We start from the raw sequence: 19,008 nt of genomic DNA on the forward strand, positions 1-19,008 counted from the left end.
GGACAGTGGACTGGCCCTCTGCTGAAAAAGTTTGCTGACCCCTGGTATAGATATTTTATAAATTTAATAAATAAATGTGGAATATTTTCAAGGCCACAAAAAGGCCAGCCAGACATATGTGAAGTAAGGGAAACCTACTGAATGCATTAGCATTTAGATGGAAATATAGTATACACGAAGCCCTAAGGTTAATGCCTTTCCTCAAATCCTTGAGGATCTAAATGGGGACTTTACGCAGAAACTCTTAATGAGAATAATCAAATGTTGGCCTTGTCAACAATTGTTCAGTCAAAAGGCATCACATTCTTTTTCTAGCCATAGACAAGGGAGTTCAGAAGAGTTGATCACATGAACTGGATTGCTGGCTTCTAAACTTGTCTTTCCAAAGGTTCTATGTACTCATTCTGACTCTTACCTCTGCCAAGTTTATTTGGACAGAACTCATTTTGAAACACACCCTTCCTTCAAAATCTGCACTTCTCTGAATTTTGCAGTGTGGTTCACTAGCCAAGCAGTGCATATACCCTGTGCATGTACTGGGGTAAAGTGTGCATCATAATGCTTATATTAGTGAAAATTGTGGACAAAAATGCATTATACAAGGGAAATTTGCTTTGCAAAAACATGTTTATTAGGCAAAATTGCATACGAAAACATGTATATTAGAGGAAATTTGCACTAGAATATGCCTGAATTTTCATAAAGATTTGCTTTTGGTTTTAAATCACAAACTGATGTGGAAATGGGCAGAACCGAACATAATTCTGGAAAAGTGAGAAACTGAGCAAAACCAAAATTGAAGGAGAATAATTCAGAATAATTCAGGAAACCTTTTGAGAATTTTAAAGAAACTAGAAGACATATTCAAGTACAGAATATGTCTGTGGGGAATACAATATGTCACAATTGAATTTAGGTCTTCCTCCCCACATTCAGCAAACTGTTTGGGGGCCTCCCACTTCACCTTTAGGGATCTGAATACCATCTTCCTCTAACAGCCTGGCTCTGCTTTGCTAATTGATATTATTATTTTATTAATTTATGTATCACATTTTACATTCAAGGCACTTTACAAACACACAGTGAGAACAGCTACAGTTTTAAGTACAAAACACACACATAAAGCTGACTTAGAAACAGTACCAAATGAACATCTAAGTCAGAGATCTTGGTTATACTTCTTAGTTATGGCTGTCCTCATGAAGGAACAGTGCCATGAGTCACGCCTGCAGGGTGAAAATGTGATCGGTGAGGATGGCTAAATGCACAAGAACATTTCTGGCCAGTATGGAGGGTCTTGAGAAGAAGGTAATTGCCACCAGTTGGTTGGCCATGGGGCCTTCTGGCGGTTCCTTCACTGTGAGAAGCCAAGTTACAGAGAACCAGGCAGAGGGCCTTCTCGGTAGTGGCGTCCGCCCTGTGGAACGCCCTCCCACCAGATGTCAAAGAGAACAACAACTACCAGACTTTTAGAAGACATCTGAAAGCAGCCCTGTTTAGGGAAGCTTTTAATGTTTGATGCATTGCTCTATTTTAATATTTTGTTGGAAGCCGCCCAGAGTGGCTGGAGAAGCCCAGCCAGATGGGTGTGGTATAAATAATAAATTATTGTTATTGTTATTATTGTTATTATATATTTGACTACACACAACAGCATTTTATCTATGAACATGAGTCCCATCCACACAATGCATTTAAAACATTCTTAAACCACTTTAACAGTTATGGCTTCCCTCAAAGAATTGTTGGAACTTGGGTTTGTTAAGGGTGCTGGAAATGGCAGTTCTCTGAGGGGCTCTTCTATCAACTCTTAGCACCCGTAACAAACTACAGTTCCCACGATACTTTACGGAAAACCATGACCCTTAAATATATTGTGTGAATGTGACCTTACCCTTGGCATCTATGACTGCTTGGAGTACCATGCTCTATAGACATTTTCAATTTGGTTTATGTAATTCAGGGTCCACAATACAGAACTGAGAATAATCCAGAGGCCCCTTTTCCCAGCCAGAGAAACTCATACATAGAAAATTTTATGTGCATGTTGCCTTTCCATAGTTTGAACCATGCTCAAGGTGGCTTATAACATGGGGGAAAAACATAATTTCAACGTAACTAAAGTCGTCCTAGACAATAAAGAAAATATCAAAAATACACAGCTACACTGAACAATTTCCACATAAATAATAATAAGATCTAAAATAATGATACAAAAATTAATATCCATAACAGCAACAACGCCTGTCCCCAAAGCAAATCCCGCTAAACGACACCCCAGCCCAACTCCAGTTTCTGAAATCTAGGATCGCTTCCTATCAACCATCTCTTTGAAGATTTCTCAGGGCACTAATTGTCCAACTCAAATATACTCATTATTTTACACTAGGCATGGAACAGTTTTTTGTTTTGTTAATCTCCAGCTATGCTTTCTTGAGCTGGCAACTCTTTCTATACACTTGAGTACCATCTAGTGTGCATTGCAGGAATTATATGGTTTGTATAAAAAGGATTCCTTATTACAGCACTTCTATACTGGAAGAAAAATGTCCACCTTGAAAAAAACAGCCACAACACCCCACATTTCTGCTTAATATTCTAGCCTTCACTAAATAGTTTAATCTGAATTGCTTGCGAGTGGGGAAATGTAAAAATTATGGAAGGGAAATGCAAGAGTGAATAATTTCCCCCCTAGTGTGTACCAAGAACTCCTCTGACTTCACAATGTTGAGGTAATTTTAATCTGTTTCAGTATTTTAACTTTTACATAACTTTTGTTTTTAAAATAGGTTTGTAATTTTTTTCTTTTACTATTTTATCTTTTGTAAATCACTGTGAGGGGTTTTTTAAACAATCAAGCAGTGTTCAAAGTTTATGAAATAAACAAATTAATGCTTTCTAATTGCTTGGGAAGGGCAAGGCTGGAGATAGGGGAAACCAGATGTACAAGCGAAATGAAGGATAGAGGATCAAATATTTCTGCTGCAAACAATTTCCTTATTAGTAAAAAGGATGCAAACTTCTAGCCCTCCAGATGTCGTTGGACTCATCAGCCCCAGCACGGCTGGCCAAGTGTTATAATCCAGCATCATCTGGCTGGCCGCAGGTTCCCCAACCTCGCCCTATAAGGTGATTTCTCCCCCCCCCCCCACCCAAGACAATATAAGTTTGTTAGCATTGAATCATTCATAATGCATGCCATTGTTCTTTTTGAAAAAGACTTCTGGAGAACAGATGTTCCTGCTGGATTGAGTTATCCCAAGAAAAGTGAATTATACCTGCATAACAGAGGAATGACATCCCCGAGGCATGCTTATAAAAAACCTCCCAGTTGCCCACTTTGTACTCCTTTCCAGGACAGAAAGTTGTGAAAGTTATTTTGTTCTTAAATGCTGTATGTCAACACAAATGTTAGGCATTGCTAGTTCAGCGCTACAGGATCCCCTGTCAGGCTGAGACCATTGTTCTGGGTGGAAATGGACCTTTCAAGGGTAAAAAATGCAGTTGAATCTGAAACAGTGCTCTGTGAGCATGGTGAAATTTCCTGTCCTGTGACTGCCATTAATGTTTGAAAAATATTATCATTTACAGTGGTACATTGGTTCTCGAACTTAATCCGTTCTGGGAGTCCAACTCCCAAAACCATCCGAAAACCAAGGCACGGCTTCCGATTGGCTGCAGGAATTTCCTGCACTCAAGCGGAAGCCCCATCGGATGTTCGGCTTCCGAAAAACGTTTGCAAACTGGAGCACTTAACTTCCGGGTTTGCGACGTTCGGGAGCCGAATTGTTTGACAACTTTGAGAACCAAGGTACCACTGTACTAATTGTTTATATTTATTAAATGCCCTTCCTCAGTCTCACCTTTATAAACCCAAGTTTGGGTATCTGCACTTCTTTCATTTTCCATCACCACCAATTCATTTTCGAAACCTCAGAGCAGCTGGTATATTTGGCTGGTGTTTAAGGCCAGAGCAAAAGTGCATGGAGCAACCAAGGTGATTTTACCATTGTATGTTAGTTTCTCCAAGCGTCTCTACCCTCCCTCCAGGCAAGCAGAAGTCATTATCAGAATCCCAGGACACATTTCAGTGAGGCAAAAGCACTTGAGGAGGGGTGTGGTCTGAGGAGGAAGAAGAGGAGGAGTTTGCATTTGATATCACTACCCTAAGGAGTCTCAAAGCAGCTAACAATCTCCTTTCCCTTCCTCCCCCACAACAAACACTCTGTGAGGTGAGTGAGGCTGAGAGACTTTAGAGAAGTGTGACTAGCCCAAGGTCACCCAGCAGCTGCATGTGGAGGAGCGGGGAAGCGAACCCGGTTCACCAGATTATGAGTCCACTACTCTTAACCACTAAACCACGCTGTCTCCCAGTGCGTAGCTGAGAACGGTGTAGCTGAGAAGGGGGTGTTGCATGGGGAAAGTCCTGGGGCCCAGATAAAGAGACTTGATGGGAAGCATTTGTCCCCCATTAATGATGAAATTTGCATCCATGCAAGTGCCCTTTGGACCAGACTTTTAAGATGAAAATAGACTTGGAAACTTTGTTGATAAGCCAGTAAATGGCAGCATTTTAAGAACCATCCCCTCCATGCATTCTAGCACTGCTTTTCGTGAAACAGATCTTGAACGGATCACACAAAACTGAAGCTAATATGCATGCTGCTTGCCTCCATGGAAGAATCTGTTTCCTGCAGTTGCATCTGTGACGTACCAACAGGTTTAGCAATAATTAACACTTCCTTCCTTGATGCTCCTCACGAACACCTACTAATAAGTTATTTGTGCTGGGAAAGCAATGAATCACTTGTCTAAAGGCGTCAGGTGCATATCTCTCTGGAGCTTCAGTTCTGTTACCTGCAATGCACAGTTTGCAGATCTTTATGGATTTTTCTGCTTAGAATTGGAAAGTTGGGGTGCCTTGCCTCACCTGCCTTGTTAAACAAAGGTGGTTATTATGGGCCGGGGTTGCTGTAGCTTGAGAAGTACTCTCAGGGCTGGCCCAAGACATTTTGGCACCTGAGGCAAACCACAAAATGATGCCTCCCACCAGGGAAGAAGGGGCAAGTGAAGATCTACACCAGGAACAAGGGTGTAAGTGAAGATTTATGTCGGGAACAGGGGTGAGGGAATCAAAGACCATCATGGAGGGGGAAAATAACAAACAAAAAAACAAGCAAGCAAACACACACACACACACACACACACAAACAAACAAACAAACGAACAAACACACAAACAAATGATAAAGGCCTACCAGGCTTGCACCAGGAGCAACACCTCAATGCCTTCCACATGCATTGCATCAGAAAGATTTTGGATATCACATGGCAGGACAGAGTCTCAAACAAAAGATGTGTGCTCCTAAGCCCACATTCCTGGCATGTTCACACTCCTGTCTCAGTGACATCTACACTGGCTTGGTCCCCAATGAAGTGCTCTTCCAGCACCAGGCCTGTTGGCAACTTTGTGTTGCAGTGATGTCTTCAAACATAACATAAAGTTTGGCAACATCAACTCTGCCATGTGGGAATCCCTTGCAGATGACCGCAATGCATGGAGACAAACAGTCGGGTCATGCATCCATAACAGTGACTAGTGGAGGAATAATCTCAGGGAGGAGCACAGAGAGAAGAAACTCCATGGTGCATTTGCAGCAGCACAACCAGGTGCCTTCTTTTGCCTCAGCTGCAGCAAAACATGTCTCTCTTGTATCGGTCTCTACAGCCACAGCAGGCACTGTAACTCTTTCCAAAGGGGCACCCTTCCATTGTCTCCTGAGACTGATGGATGCCAATAACAACCTAATCAACTTGAAAAGACAGGTGGTCACTTCCATAGGTTTTATACTTAAATGAGCTTGAGGAAGTCAAGTCACCCTTCAGCTTCAAAAGAAGTCATTTCTTTAGGTTCTCTTTTGGATACTGATCAGCACACAAGTGTGCAGGCTCAGAAGGTGATTGGCAAGGTGAAAGCTCGGTGGAGCAAGCAAGCATGCAGAACTGAATGCACTTGCATTGTATTTGCAGTCATTCATAGAAGGCAAATCCCTCCCAGTTGTAATTTATGACAAGCTACAATTGAAATTGCTTTCAGAAGCTGTTAGGTTGCTCCACTATACAAAAATGCAAAAGCTAAATGTGTGTCCCTTTGAGAGATATTTGTATTCTTCAGCATGGCTAAAGGGAAGGGTCTTGGAACTCTGGCTAGTATTCATAGAGACCTCTGTGTTCTACCTCAAATACAGTCAATGTCTTAGAGAATTAACTCTAAGAAATTTTCATAAGTGTAATGGGGGGGGAACCTCTGCAATAGTGACTGTCCATCAAAAGCCAGCCCTTTTCATGAGACTCTGTGAGCTGGCTATAATATCTCATGGCTGACCCATAGCTTGACCATTGGGAACATGCTGCTCCAGCACATATTCTTCTCCTGCACAAGTTGATCCCCTGTGTCACTTCCTTGTTTCTAATAACCAGCATTAACAATAGTGAACTGAGAAAACCATGGTTACTGCTGAAATTCTTCTTGTGGGCTTCCATGGGTGTCTGGTTGGCCAATGTGAGAACAGATTGCAGGACTAGATGGGCTTTTAGTCTGATCCTGTGGTCTTCCAGAAGATGTTGGAGTCCACAAGCCTTAGCTGAAATGGAAAATCACCAGGGATGGTGCAGACATCTGGAAGACCACAGGTTCTCCAAGTCTGCAATAGTCTCTCCTTATATTCCAGAGAAATGTCAATATCTGGGTTCAAAATCCCACTCAGCCATTAAGCTACTGAGTTAGTTGATATCTCACAACCCTTCCTACCTCAGAAAGATATGAAAAGGATCAAATGGGAGATGAAAACAATCCACACTTTTTTGTATATCTATCTATACCTTTTATCTATCTATCTATCTATCTATCTATCTATCTATCTATCTATCTATCATCTATCTATCTATCATCTATCTAATCATCTATCTATCTATTATCTCAACAGTTGAAGCTGTTATGGCATTGTTATAAGAACCACCATCGAGATACACCTGAAGATTAATATGCTACTACATTCAGAAGAGCAGGCATTGGTACCAAATCTGACAATTCTACATGTCAAGTAGGAAAGATTTGTGCTCATAACGTTTGGCACGTACTTCCCTAAAACATTTGGAAGTATGCCTGAATCCTTGCTTGCTTGCTGCTCCGAAATGTTTTAAATGCACAACAGCCAAATCTTAAACATGTGCATCCTTCAGACTTGGTGGGAAAACTTTATTGACCTTCCCTGGGATTCTATGAATCCATAAGCTTTCGGCGGATGTTTGTACCAGAGTGTTTACAACCAAGAGTGCTTTAAAACTTGCTTGCTTCCTGGGCTTCCTGTTAAAACTACAGTTAAAAAAAAAGATTAGGCACTCTGTTATGTTTTAAAACATCGAGATATTTCCCGTAGATACAAAATAGCACAAAGTTGCTAGTCTTTCTTGTAAATATAAAAAGCAAACGCAATGTAGTCAGTGTATGATATAAGGCTTCTGTCCCCTGTCTCAATATTCTGACCAGGAAGTGGTTTTTAAAAGCTTTCCCTTAATAAAATAAAATGTGTGAGAGTAGATTTATTTTGCTATATATTTCTGAGTCTCACAGCACAAACATGGTTATTCAAAAGAATCACTGTATCCAAAGGAGACATGTTGAAACTTGTGGATTCAATATTTTGTCTCACATTTCAAGTCTCTTTCGATGCAATAAATAAATAAAAGGAATTTGACCCTTGGAGCTTTGAAAACAGTGTTGGCTTGACATGGTGCTGACAAGATCACTCTGTCCAGCTCTGGGGAACCCATGCTCCCCCAGATGTTGCTGGACTCCAGCTCCCATCATCCTTGACCACTGGCCATGCTAGTTGGGAAAAACATCTGGAGGTTACAGGTTCTCCACCTCCTTTCAAGATATATCACACCCAGAAAACTTTCTGTTTTATAATTTGCATAGTGTCAATACAGCTTTGTTGTTGTTGTTTAGTCATTTAGCCATGTCTGACTCTTCATGATCCCATGGACCAGAGCACGCCAGGCACTTCTGTCTTCCACTGCCTCCCGCAGTTTGGTCAAACTCATGCTGGTAGCTTCGAGAACACTGTCCAACCATCTCGTCCTCTGTCATCCCATTCTTCTTGTGCCCTCCTTCTTTCCCAACATCAGGGTCTTTTCCAGGGAGTCTTCTCTTCTCATGAGGTGGCCAAAGTATTGGAGCCTCAGCTTCAGGATCTGTCCTTCCAGTGAGCACTCAGGGCTGATTTCCTTCAGAATGGATAGGTTTGATCTTCTTGCAGTCCATGGGACTCTCAAGAGTCTCCTCCAGCACCATAATTCAATACAGCTTGGACATATATAAATAACAGTAGTTCTCCTCCCCTAATATACATCTCAGGGTATTTTTTTGATAGTTCCACCCAGTGGCGTAGCGTGGGTTGTCAGCACCCGGGGCAAGGCAAGTAATTTACGCCCCCTAACCCGTGGATTTGCGCCCCCTAACCCGTGGATTTGTGCCCCCTAACCCATTGATTTTCCCTAACCCCAGATGTTGCGCCCGGTGCGGTCCGCCCCCCCTGCACCCCCCACGCTACGCCACTGGTTCCACCCACCTGACACATCATCTTAAGATGCCTAACGGGAAAATGGCTGACATCTTTTGCAAAAATAAGGCACGAGCATCCATATACATGCAGCCTAGCCAAAAGCATATTTTCTCAGATTATTAAGCCCCATTTTCCTCAGTGGGACTTGCTTCCTAGCAAGACTGGATTGCAGTCTTCAAGCGCTGATGTAGCACAGTGGCTCAGAGGGTGAGCCACAAACCAGGGCAGTTCTCAGAATTTTATCTTAGACACGATGAACCCAATCGGTAGCTGTAGACACCAAGCTAGCTCAGATGTTATATGCCTCAAAACCAGGAAAGAATGCTTTTTTAGCCTGAGGGCCATGTGTCCTTTCTGGAGGCCACATACCATAGCCCTTTTTCTCCATTCTCTCTTCGAGCAAGTGAGAGGCATTATCAACAGTTCAAGGAAACGTTTCAGCCAGCCAAGATACCCAGAGAAGGATGCAGGGCAGGGGCAGTGAGGAATGTGGCCTCATGGAGCATGGTTTTGGAAGAGCTCCAAGATCCAGACAGAGAAGTCATGCAGCAAAGTGAAAGGCTTTTGGGAATCAATTTACAATGAACTTAAAAAATTTTTTAAATATACGTTTCCCAAAAAGCCTGAAGCTTTTCTGTTAGGAATGATGGGTAAAGAATTTAAAAAAGAAGATAAGACTCTATTCCTTTATGCCACCACAGCCGCAAGAACTATGCTAGCACAAAACTGGAAAACGAAAATTATACCTAATATAAGTGAGTGGCAGGTTAAAATGGTAAACTATGCTGAGCTTGCCAGAATAACAGCAAGGATAAGGGACCAAGATGAACAGAAATTTCATGATGACTGGAATAAATACTGGATGTATTTTGGAATCAATTTGTAGATAGCACTAGCGGGGGTAGAACAACTCTAACAGTAAGAGATTATTATTTAAGAGCGAAAATAAAATACGTGACTACAGAAGTTATTTGACACTTATCAAAGGGGTGGAGGGAAGTCAAAGGCTCGGCAGAGCCTAAAATAAGGTGTTTGCGTTTGTATAATTTGGTGGACATAATATGTAAAAAATATTCAAATGAACTTTGTATACAGTTATTTGTGAAAATTCCAATAAAAACTTATTTGCAAAAAAAAAAAGATCCAGACAGAGAAGGGCAGCATTCAGCATCCCCATCAACTGTCGCACTTTAAGCGGGACATCCTGGATTTACACATCCTGGCTTCTTCTTAGTTCCTGGGATGCCCTGTTTTGGCTCCTGCAAGAGCACGGCCCTGAAAGACATGCTTTTTTGGGGGGGGGTTGTGTTCTTGCATAAGTCACCTGGCTCCTGTGGGACTTTGATCCTGGAAGATGCATGTCCCTGTTTCACTTGGCAGCATGTTGGATGGTATGAATTCAGTCCCTAGGCCTGAGGTTTTCTGCCCCACTGCAAAAATATGTTTAAACTTTAGAAAAGTCCTGCAGACTTGCATGCTCACCCATCTGCTTCTCTGTATGTTTCCCTTAAGAAAATGCATGTGTCAATTGAAGAGAATGGCAGTGAGAATTGTGTGGCCTGTGAGGTGTCTGCTACTCAGCTCCCAGAGATAGAGAGAGTTTATGGGGCTCACTGCAGGGAAATGGAGGGGGAAGAGTATGCCACAATATAAGGGATGCAGTTAATATATCATCTTCAGATCTGGCCATTCACTGCAACAGAGGCCCTTCTCCAGGTGTCCCTACCTTCTGAAGGCAGGTAGGTTGCAATCTATGAGAAGATCTTCTCTGTTGTATATTCCCTTCCTAACAGGAAGGTGTTTTCTTCCAAGTAAAACCATTGGTCCATCTAGCTCATTACTGCTGACAATGACTGGCAAACACTCTCCAGGGTTTCAGGCGCAAGTCTTTCCCAGCCGTACCTGGAAATTCCAGAATTTGAACATGTGATCTTTTCCATGCAAAGTGTGCTCTCTGGAGGTGCAGCTGTTATCCCTGACTGAATCCTAGACAGGCTCTTTTGATGCCTGGGCATTTTAGCACAAATGTAATACTTTAAAAAAGAATAATAATAAATCCACTTCTTCTTAAATATTATTATTAAAAATTATTCCTGGTATCTAGCATCAGTGCTGCTATTATTAATTTCATGGTCTCGTCCCAATTTTTATAATGCTGTTTCTATCCTCGATCCTTTTATTGTCATTCTCTTGCTGTCTTCTACTGTTGCTATTAGTTGCCCTGAAAGCTGTGCTGAGAGAGGAGGGTATCATTCACTAAACTAACAAACCTTTTCACTTCCAATAAGGCAACCCAGATCTCTCTCTCTTTTTCTGGGAACAATACCTTCCCAGGATGAAATATGATGGTATGCATGTCTAAAAAAGTGCACCCCCTAAACCACACACAACATGTGTCTAGGTCTTATCTGAAATGTGATTAACAAACCCAGCAGATATTATTTCCAGATTAAGGAGTGAAAGTTATGGTGTGGTTGGCTTTTTTATGGTTTTTTATTGCAGTGTCAGGATGATCAATGAGTTGTTTTTACACTCTTGTCAGCTGGGCTCTTTTTCAATATGTTCCAGTCTTGAATCAACATGTTCCAGTCCTTGAGAACTACGACTGATGAGGAGGAAGGTTGTTAGCACTGCAGTAACATCTAATACCATTTCCTGACTGATGGAAATTTAATTATATTACATTCAAGCATAGCTGTCAACTTTCCCCTTTTCTTGCGAGGAATCCTATTCGGAATAAGGGAATTTCCCTTAAAAAATGGGAAACGTTGGCAGCTATGCATTCAAGTCCCTGGGTTTTCATGGTCGTGGAACACTTTGTGTATGGCAGCTGCCTTTTGTTCAATTCTTGTGAAGAAACACATAGTGAAGACAGCCATTCAACTTGATCCTTTACCTCTGTACCTGTTGCCTGTAGCCTACGGCAAAATATAACGAGGTATTAGATGCAGAGTGGGCATAGTTAGATTGGGATCTGCTGGAGGTTCTCTGAGTGATAGGAAATAAGATGGCTAGGATCGTCAGCTCCCAATTGTTTAACAATGTCAACAACAAAATGACTGCACCCCTTGAATGAATTCCTTGTGGGATGTAAAATTGGAGTCAAGTACAACATTCCTACAGTGACATGTCAGGGGATGTTTTGTACCACTAAGGAGAAGACTTCCTGTTTCCTCCTGAGCTGGGACAGACTTCCACTACATGTGACTTGAAGAGGATGTAGTCTGTTGTACTAGCATGGAGAAGCACACAGCCTCCATGTTCTGATCAGCGTGTGTTCTCTATTTTGTATGTTGCTGTGTGTTTGGAGAACACTTAGTCACAGTCACTTGGGACTAACTTTTTAATGGAATAGTTCTAGTTGTTATGTAACCTAAGCCTGCCTTCAGGGATATGTCTGAATGAATCTGTGAGCAATCTACTTTTATACTAACGTCAATCAGATTCTTGTGTTTATTCTTTTTAAGAGGGATTGGAAGGGATTTTACCAGGAAGGAATCTTTAATAGTAAGACTCAGATGAGTCAGCAACAAGCTGATTGCTGCGTAATTTAAAAAGAGTGATGTTTGGAACTCTGCTAGAATATGGAACTTGCTAGCGCAAGTTAGGAAAGATATCATTAAATAATATATCCTCTCCTGCCTCCCTAATCATCCCACATTCCTGGGTGCAGAATTTTTAAAGTATGTACCTTTTGCAATAGGCACTTTGCAAAAAAAGCAGATCCCACCATTCTGAGGTCTACCCATTCCTGTATTGGGAAGTTTAGAATATCTAAAAAAGAGTTAATGGTATAAATTATGTCAGGGAATGGTCTGAAGATGAGGACTGGGGAATGCATTCTATGGCAGACTAACTTCTCTCCGATGGAGAGCTGGAGGGAGAAGAGTCCACAGCATGTTCAGAAACAGAGAGAGAGAGACAGAAGCTGAACAGCTTAGGGTGGAGTTACCCAGTTATGAGATAATGACAGCAGAACCAGAAGGGAGGGGGCAGCTAGTTGAGATGTCACTTGAGAGCGTTGAGGACCCCCCCACCATGGAATCAGAGGTCTGAATGTATCAGAGAACAGAGGAGTCAGAGGGAGCGAGGAACTTCCCGTTCGCACCGAAAATGCTGCGGATGCCAGAAGGAGAATTAGACTAGCCAATTGCCCTCCTTGAGGAGAGCTGTGTATTTGCACTTGCAACATGATGCTGTAATAAAAGGACTAAAAATCTATCAACTGCTTGTTAATTCTTATCTGTGAAGTCACCGAAGGGAGGGGAGGACTCTCCACACCTGACACTATGTAATCTTTATGGAAGGAATTATGACAATTGTTGTGATTCCCACAAACAACAATCAACCTTCCCTGAAAAGTCACCTGTGGTTTTGCTCAGGGCTTCCATAGCACCCTGGAGCCTTTAAAAACCAGCACTTCTAGACTTTTGCAGTGTCACTTAAGCTGTGGTTGGTGTCTAACGTTTGGACAGAGTGCAGTTAAAATCCTGAGGGAATGTTTCAAAGCAATGAGGGAAATGTTACCTATGGCCCATGTGTGTCTGTGTCTAAAAATGGGGGTTTCCCCCTGTCCAACAGGTGATGTAATGGCAAAAGTGTCATGTACAATGATGAAATTAGAGACCGTGACAGTTATATCTTCTGTAAATTTCAAGCTTAATACTAGACATTGTCATTGTACCATGGTAAGAATCCACACAGACTTTCCATTTACATTCTCATCTTTTCCAGTTCATTAGACTTTGAAACTCTTGAGCAAAAAACCTGTCACTACAAAGCCAGGATGGGAAAGTATCTGGGTTTAAGGCCAAAGTGCCATCTGTAGACACAGCTGCTTATGCATAATCAGGAGCGGGTGTCAAAAACTACAAGTCCCGGGTGGTAGATTAGGGAAACCATATGGGAGAAAATGAAACAACTTGATGGGCAAGCATTGCAAATTCTCTAATATAAATGTCAGGGAGACAGTTGGGCACAAAATTCAAAGCCTGCAGCCTGCCAGGAGGAAAGCCGCTGAAATCTCTTCTGGAAATGTGTGTTTGGAAACAAGCTGTTTGGGGAGAACAGAAAGTTTACACAGTGTAATCAAAGCCCTTTCAAAAGGGCAGAGGGAAATGAAGAGAAGAAGGATCCCTCAATAATTCTCTGTTCTGAAAGGAGAAGAACTTTTTGATCATATGATCCCTCCCATAATACATTGGATAGTCCTAGGAGCTCAGTGTATGCCAGTTTTTGCCATTACTGGTACTTGAGGAACTTTGTAACATCACTAATGGCCTATGCATTTACCCTTAATATTCTTTTACACCTCAGTTGTTGGGTGAATCAGCGGTGGAAAGCTGAGTCAAGCGATTAAACTTACCATAGAAAACAGCCATTTAGCAGAGTTTGTCTTTACTTGGACAACACCGACATATGCCACTATATACACACACACCATTTACAGGTGTTAGAAGTAGTCTTTTCTCTCTGAGTCCAAAGAGGGTTATTCGCCTCAAAGTCCTTGCTGTGTTAAATTCCGTAATCAAGTCCTTGGTTCAGTTGCTTGCAAAGTCCTGCAACTGATAGAGTTCTCTGAGTTCTGAAGTCTGACAATTTCCTACTTTCTTCCTTAGGCAATCTCTTCAAAAAGTCTTCACGCAAACCCACAGTTGAAACAGATAGTCTACAACACCTTCTGCAATCTACCACCACGACCTCACACAGTATGCTGTAACGGGACCCCTTTTATACACAAAGTTACTTGCCAAATCTGCCCAGTAAAACAGATAAGAGAGTCACAAGATGCCTGCAGGTGCATTGTGGGGAATGAGACCTGTCTGTGGACTCACGGAGTAACCACGTTTTCCTTCTCCTTCTTTCATCATGCTAGAATACTATCCAATGAAGCTGAATCTTGGAAGATATGGACAAAAGAGTGTACTTCGGGCAGCACATGGGAATATTATCCTTCAATATATAGTGATGGCCACCCACCTTAATGGCTTTAAAATAGTCATGATGACTAAATTCTGTCTACACTGTTGGGTGTAACATGCCTTTGGCATAGCTGTCAACTTACAGATTTGAAAATAAGGGACCAGCAGCCTCAAAAATAAGGAATCAGCAGCCAAAATAAGGGATTTTGCTTAGCTTATACATAAATCCGGCACTGATGGAGCCATGCTGCTTTTGCTGCGACTGACTTTGTTTTGCAGGGGGTTGGACTAGATGATCCTAAGGGTCTACAACTCCAACCAAAGAAGAGTGGCAGACAAAACTGATGAACGACATCGAGATGGCAAAGCTTACAGGCAGAATTAGAAACCAGGAAGAGGGCCTTTTTAATAAAGAATGGGGAAATTTTATAATTTATTTGAAAAGGTATTGTAAAGTTACATACATTGGTAGGATTGACAGAAAACTTGTAGTAAAAATTTGAACTATGGATGGACAAATGATTTATAAAAATAGAATTATGAAAGGGATGCAGAGGGGGAAATCACTACATCAAGATGCTGCACTGGTTGTTGGGGCTGCTGTCATCCTGGTGCGAGGAGTTCCATCAGTCCTTCCCCGCCCGAGAGAGAGGGAGGGAGGGAGAGAGAGAGACTCTCGCCCACGCCGCCCGTGAGCCCAGCATGAGGCGCTTGCGGCGCCGCGGCAGCTGCTGAAGCACCGCCCTTCTGCGTCCCTCCCCGTCCCCTCCTCTTCCTCCTCCCTCAGGCCGCCTCCTCAGCTGCCGCAGCTGCCGCCGCCTCCAGCTTCCCCTGGCAGTGCGGCGGAAGTCTTGCAAGAGAGGGGCTGCCTGTCCGCCCGCCACCACCCATCTCCTCACAACACACCCCTGAGGGGGAAAAGGGAGAGACGGAGACGCGGCAGCTCGTGCACTCTCTCTCTCTCACGGCGGAGGACCCCGAGCCACTGCTTCCCTCCTAAGCCGGGTGAGCATGAAACCCGGGAAATTTAAGGGACATCATCAATAAGGGACAGCGGCGTGACACGGCGCTGGGATAAGGGAGTTTCCCGCCAAATAAGGGACAGTTGACAGCTATGGCCTTTGGATATCCGTTGCTGAGCATCACAAGTGGGGAGAGCACTGTTGTACTCAGGTCCTGTTCATGCACTTCCCATAGTTGACCGTTGTGAGAACCTTTGTCCTGACCCACCAGGACTCCCATGTTCTTATGTTCCCATCTGAAGGGTACCTGGTACAATACAAAGTACATGTGCACGCATTGAAACTTAGCAAATGCCCTTGTTAATTGGGCAAAAAATCTGTAACTTCAAAAAAGAGAAAGTACTTGAACAGAAAGAATCAAACTCTTACACATCATTTAGAGTTGGATAGCCTCTGAATCTAATTTTGTCAATGCTACCGTTACCACAAGGCATGACATTTTTCTAAAGGGAAGAATAAAGAATGAGGTCATGCTCTAATTAATTGGAGTTACGAATAAACAGTTCAATATGTGTGTGTGTTTCAGTGTGAGGCTAATCTTCTTCTCAAAACTCTCCCATCTGAATTCCCCTTGTAATGTTAGAAGAATGAGTCCATCCTAACCCAGGGAATTGTTATTTAATGAGAGGTCAGGCATATGTACTAAAATGCCCATACAGTGGTACCTATGGTTACATACTTAATTCATTCTGGAGGTCTGTTCTTAACCTGAAACTGTTCTTAACCTGAAGCACCATTTTAGCTAATGGGGCCTCCTGCTTCCACCGCACGATTTCTGTTCTCATCCTGAATCAAAGTTCTTAACCCGAGGTACTATTTCTGGGTTAGCGGAGTCTGTAACCTGAAGCGTATGTAACCTGAAGCGTATGTAACTCGAGGTGCCACTGTACTATGGTAAAGTGTGCATCAAATGCATGCATTATTGAAAACAATGCATTATATCAGGGGCAATCACACACAATGTTTCCTCTTAGGAAAAACCTGCACTAAAATACTGGTAAATTTTCATGAGGCCTTCAAAGAAAACAATCAACAACTTATGTGGAGACCAGGAGAACTGAAGTTAAGATGGGAAAAATGAGGAGCTGAGAAAATGGATTGCTTCCCAGCCCTAAGGGCAAACAAACAAACAAACAAACAAACAAACAAACAAACAAACAAACAAGGCAACACAGACAAATTGCAAAGCTGTGATTGATTTGCTTATACATACTTACCAGAGCTGGCCCATACTTGAGGCAAGGTGAGGTAACTGCCTTGGGTGGCAGGATCTATAAGCGCAGCAGGTCCAGTCTCCAAGGAATGCATCCCCTACTGCCATGGCAGTATGTGCAAACAACTTGTAAAAATTGTTCTGTCCATCATACCTGCCAGACACTTTCCTTCTAATGTAAGCAATCAAGGATAGTTCAATTGAATCTTAAACCCAACAAAAAATTAACTGCTAACTTTGTAATGGGATGCTCAGCCAAACCAAACACAGACCTTGCACTCATTGCACGAAATGCCCAAGGTTGCAATCAGTGCAGATGGGGTTATTGGTGCAGGGGATAAATCTAATAATAATAATAATAATAATAATAATACAGCATTAAACATTAAAAACTTCCCTAAACTGGGCTGCCTTCAGATGTCTTTTAAAAGGAAGATAGTTGCTTATTGCCCTGACATCTGATGGGAGGGTGTTCCATAGTACAGGCACTACTACCGAGAAGGCCCTCTGTCTGGTTCCCTGTAACCTCACTTCTCGGAGTGCGGGAACCATCAGAAGGCTCTCGGTGCTGGACCTCAGTGTCTGGGCTGAATGATAGGGGTGGAGAGGCTGCTTCAGGTATACAGGACAGAGGCTGTTTGGGCTTTAAAGGTCAGCACCAGCACCAAGCCATGCATATAGCTTACTCAAAGGGCATATTTCACAATGAAAGCAAGCAGAGGGGATCTCAGAAGAAGCTGTGTTAAGAATGGCACATTTCCATTTTCCACCAATGATCTGAAATTAGGAGGACGCTAAATGCACATTGTACATAGTGTGAAGATAACTAAAAGGTACAGTGTATGCACAGTTCAGCCTGTTCCAAGTAACTGAAATAATGTTCCTACTCCTGCTCATAATAATGCACTTTCATATATAATTAATTTTGATGAACTCCAGGAAGTGCACTATATGAATGCATAAGTTTCCAAGACTCACTCTCCCTCATTCACATTGTAATCTCATGTTTATGTAGCCAGTTTATGACTTCTCCTCCTTACAAGGGCAGAGTGTCCTTGAAGGGGCTTGTGCATGCATGTCATCAAGGGAGGAAAAGGAACTGGTCTACCCTATCAGTGGGGATAGGGTAGACCAGTTCCTTTTCCTCCCTTGATGCCATGCACCAGTGTTTCTTCCTCTGTCAGGGCTTTGCTTTGATGGAATACAAGAATCCACCACACGAGGCTGCTGGAGAAAAGAAGACTATGATGGTGAAGAAGGCCTGCATGGTCGCCATCTCATTGTTCAATGCTGTAGTGACAGAGACTTGTGCAATGAATATATATAGAAAGGACTTAAGGCCACCTGACTTAAAGCATGCATGTGCCCTTACTCTTTGGGCTGGCTCTCGCTTTTTCTTCTTAATTAGGATCAGTTCTAGATAAGATTTAGTTAATTTTTAATTAATTAAATAATTAATTAATTCAGTTTAATTTCTAAAAGCATTCATGAGTTAATCAATACTATGTATGGTTAATGATTATAATTGTAGGGTTGTATTCAACATGCTGCTTATTTGGTCTGTGAGTGGGCCAATTATGATTTCTCGGCTCACCCAAGATGCTCTCTTGGCTTCTTGTTGAGATGCATCATCATGGAGAAGAAAAGAAAGCACCTGCTCCAGTTTGCTGAAGGCCAATGCTCTTGTTCCCTTTTGTGCATGAGTGGGCCAGTTATGATTTCTTGGTCCACTCCCTTTCCTCTTTGATCCCTGTAATAGGAACTGATGGTTTTGTTCAGATGTGTCACAATATTGTTGTTTTTTTAATGAAAAATGGGCATTATTTACAAATGTTACTAGGATCAGTTCTGGATTAGATATCAACTGTTATAATTTATTCAGATAAATTTACAATAGCACTCAAAAATTAATGGATACTATGATAGGGTTAATGACTGTGATTGTATTTCATTGGCCTAGCCCCTTTCTCTTTGATCCTCTTAAGGGGACGTGGTATTCTCTTGGGTTCTTTTTGAAACGTATCATCATGGAGATAAAAGGAAACTCTTGCTGCAGAGCGCTGAAGACCAGTGTGACTTGGGTTTTGCTTTGTCCCATTAACCTCCAGATTCCAAGATGACCTCAAAGGAACGGCTTCTGCTTCTTGCAATTATGAAATAATGTGTTCACTAACTCATATGGCAATTTCACAAGAAGCATGAAGAATGAACAAGAGCCATGTGATT

The sequence above is a fragment of the Podarcis filfolensis genome, assembly GCF_964270895.1.
Source record: "Podarcis filfolensis genome assembly, chromosome: 3".
Lineage (NCBI taxonomy): Eukaryota > Metazoa > Chordata > Lepidosauria > Squamata > Lacertidae > Podarcis > Podarcis filfolensis.